This window comes from Saccostrea cucullata, unplaced genomic scaffold, assembly GCF_032062105.1.
Source record: "Saccostrea cucullata isolate Sc308-1 unplaced genomic scaffold, CSIRO_AGI_Scuc_v1 ctg19796, whole genome shotgun sequence".
In the NCBI taxonomy this organism is placed as follows: Eukaryota; Metazoa; Mollusca; class Bivalvia; order Ostreida; family Ostreidae; genus Saccostrea; species Saccostrea cuccullata.
In genome coordinates, this window is record NW_026939851.1 from 5,504 (window position 1) to 9,213 (window position 3,710).

Below are 3,710 nucleotides of genomic sequence, written 5' to 3' on the forward strand. Positions count from 1 at the left end.
GGAAGACTAATATTGACCGGATGGATTTGGAATGCTGTATAATGATCTTGGATAATGCAGCAATGATGAGCGCACAGAATCAATTATGTCATGACCAAAAGATATTTTGCCTGCATACTTATTTAATATAATGGCCCATTCCTTTTGCTCTTCTGAATCACATTCAATTGAGGCTGCTATAAATTTAAGATTTTTTTTCACAGACAGCAGACTGGTAACAAACTCTAGAGTAAAAGGTGTTGACCTTCTTGCGCAGATAATTTCCAATGACTTTGCATTTAAAATAATTTGGCGAAGTATTAAAAAATCTATCTTAACTCCAGATAAATCAATACATTTGAGCGCATGAAAGTCTTCAACATATACAGCAAGCATATCTAATGATTTCATATGACAGATTTTCTGATCATAATGCCCAATAACTGTCAATTTTTTCAAGCAACTCATATTCCTCAGAAAACACAAGCTGTTTCCGAGAGCACTACAGGAAATAGAAAATTTCTCAATCATTTTAAAAATGATAAACCTGGAGTATTTACTCACTCCTGCAAAACAAAACTGACTTTTTCTGTCCAAAAATGATGCTATTTTCAATACAACTTCATCTGGAAGGTCAATCAAATTTCTGGAACAAAAAATAACATAATGACATTACTGAAATGAATAGACTTCCATTCACTTATTTTTTTTTCTCCAGAACATTTAACAGTTTTTCCATCATTTTCATCTTTTCGTCATGCATTTCTTTTAGTTCTTTCATCCTGTTTTTTTGTAAATCAACTTGCCTTTCCTCGTAACCCTCGAGCCATTCTGTAACCCCAGCTGTCTTCCTTTTCCTGTTTTTGGTTTGTTTTTCTTTGGATCTTTGGGGCTGTTCATCAGAACTAGAAGATTCTGGCAATTGAGAACTTTCACTGGGACTGCCTGAGAGGCTTCCAATTGTAAATTTTGGTCTTGATCCTGCCTTCATCCCGTATAGTTCACTGAATTCCTCAAAAAAGGCGCAGGATTTTCTATCGTTTCCACTTTTGCTGTTGTGATCAATTGTAGCCCTGTATTCCCTTTTCAGTGACTTGTATTTATTTTCACACTGTTTTGCTGTAACAACACATCCATCATTTTTCAACTCTTTTGCAATTTTCTCCCAAAGTGTCTTGTGAGACCTTGCTTCAGAAAAGTCCTTCTCCAATTTCACTCTTTCATGAAATAAAAGTTGTGTGTCTTTCTTACTCCACACTTTGGGCAAATCTTTCTCAGCTGCAAAATAGAGTACAATTGTACTTTCATATTAAAAAGAAAACATTTTACTTCATATACATTTTCAATAAAAATGATATTTTCACATATAGCATACATGAAAGAGGTAAAAGACTGCAATAACCATAAATTAACTTTCAATAATGATATTGACCTCAAATTTACACCAAATACTTTGACCTTTACAATTGAACATCAATGAAGATCGAATCTAATTGTTAATTGAATAACAAGCGAGATATCTGGCTGAATTAATTAAGACATGCACACATGTGCAAGATACATATGAGGCAAAACAAAAATTTTAAAAAAGCTATTTCTTCAGTATGTCTATATTCAATGTAAATTGTTTTTAGGAAACACATTTACTGAATATTTCAATTTGTATTTTTTCATAATATCTTTATACATATTATCTTACATGTGCTTGGGTCAGAATTCGATTCAGGACTTGGCATTGGTGTTTTCGGACAGCCTGCTGAAAAACAGAATACTCATACTGAAGGACAAAGGTTGTTTGGGGAATTTTTATCCACGGTTTTACAAAAAATCATTCAACATTCATTACACATGTAGAATTTATTAATTACTGTTAGACTTTTTTGTAAGATAAATGATTTTGCCATGATGAAATGTTCTTTCATTTAAAAAAAAAAGATTAAATAAATTATATATTAATTTCACTTACTATGAAATTCTGGACTAGATGATATGTTCGAGCAAACATCAACCAACGTCTCATTCTGTTTCTCTTCTGTAGCCGGGCATGCTGATGTAAAAATAAAAATTTCAATCTGATAAAATCTTGCATGAATTTATTATAAATTGACCTATGAATTTTCTTTTCTGCTCATGTACATGTAACAATTAAGGGGCAACTTTTGCCTTAACAGTCAAAATATTTACTAATTTTACAAATCAGTTTTACAGGCCTCTCACCAATAACTATTGCATATTCAGATTAACACCCTCATTTTGATATTAGGTTACATAATTGAATTGGTTCAAAATTTGGTAAATTTGGCAATTAATTTTGACATGAGTGAGGATGTTAAAGTGTACCAGCTCTTTTATTAATCTGGGTACCAGCTAGTTTTATATACATGTATTCAAGCAGGCCTGTAGGAAGCGATTTCAGTTGGAGAGCACAACTCAAATTTTGAGGGGGGGGGGCACAACAATTTTTGTTTTGTAAAATGACACAGTATAGGTTATATTAATACGTGTTATACTAGTACCTGGTAAAGGAGCACCTGTTTCCTTTATGTTCTTCTTGATTTCAGCCATTAATTTCATGTCTGAAAAGTTAATAATCAACTTCATTCACTGTAATTTAGTGTATCATTCCATCCCCTAAGTTGGGCAAAGGGGAAAAGGTTTATTGATAATGAAATTTAATATGCATTTGCATGCATATATGTATATATATTCTGTTCTGTTGACAGAAAAATATGCATAAAATTATGTTTGCCTAATAATAGTGTATTTAGAATTATATCACTAGTTACTATACATTTTCCACTTACCGCCTTCCTGTAGCTTAGCAACGATGGGAGCCGGTAACACTACTGTGTAATGTCCTCGTCCGGGTAAACTAGAGTAACTTCTCGCCAATAACTATCAATGATAAAATACATATTTTTTTTTTTTACAATTGTTATCATGTAGTCATTCACATTAGCGTCACTAGCTAAGCGACTCGATCAGTTCGTCGGCGACGAGCGAATCCATATTTTTTATATGCCCTCAGTTCGAAAGTACTTGCCAATATCCTTATTTACTTATTAAAATGTTGATTTAATTCTAAAATCTTAACAAAACATCTGCCTCACCTCACTTTCCCTCCATTGTCCGCCATCTTTGTTCTTGTTAACTCTTGCCAAACTGGAGAGTATGTTCGTGACCTAATTATACAACACGCGCGTCGTGTTCGAGGTGTTTGATTTAGAAATCCGACTCGAGAGTTGCAGCCCGTGTTTAAATCAAATACCGTAACGCCCAATTATACAACACGCGCGTCGTGTTCGAGGTGTTTGATTTAGAAATCCGACTCGAGAGTTGCAGCCCGTGTTTAAATCAAATACGCCCAAGGAGTTTAACTATATGAAGTTTGGAGATAATAATTACCGTAACTTTCAAAATTTCAAAATGGATTAATCTTTTGAACGACTGGGAACTTTCAACCGAGTTAAATACACGTATTTTAATTTAGTTAAAGGCTAAGAAATAGCTTAACATGTTCATTTTTCTGTAGTTACAAACTTGTGAAATAAATTCAATTTTTTTCTCATGACCTGATTTCTGCCTCCTGCAGTGATATATGAAGGGGGGTGGAAAGTATTATCGCATATGTGATATGGGATATATCACCACAGAAAGATCAAAGAAAATCACCGCAGATATGCGACAAATGCAAGGTAAAACACGGGTAGTATAATATCATAAAAACGGGT

The 3,710-nt window shown here is 33.5% G+C and overlaps 1 pseudogene; it reads right to left on the minus strand.

Moving 5' to 3' along the window:
- Nucleotides 1–493: 493 nt before the first annotated feature.
- LOC134254120 (uncharacterized) lies at nt 494–3,241 on the minus strand (annotated as a pseudogene).
- Between the last annotated feature and the right edge of the window lie 469 nt (nt 3,242–3,710).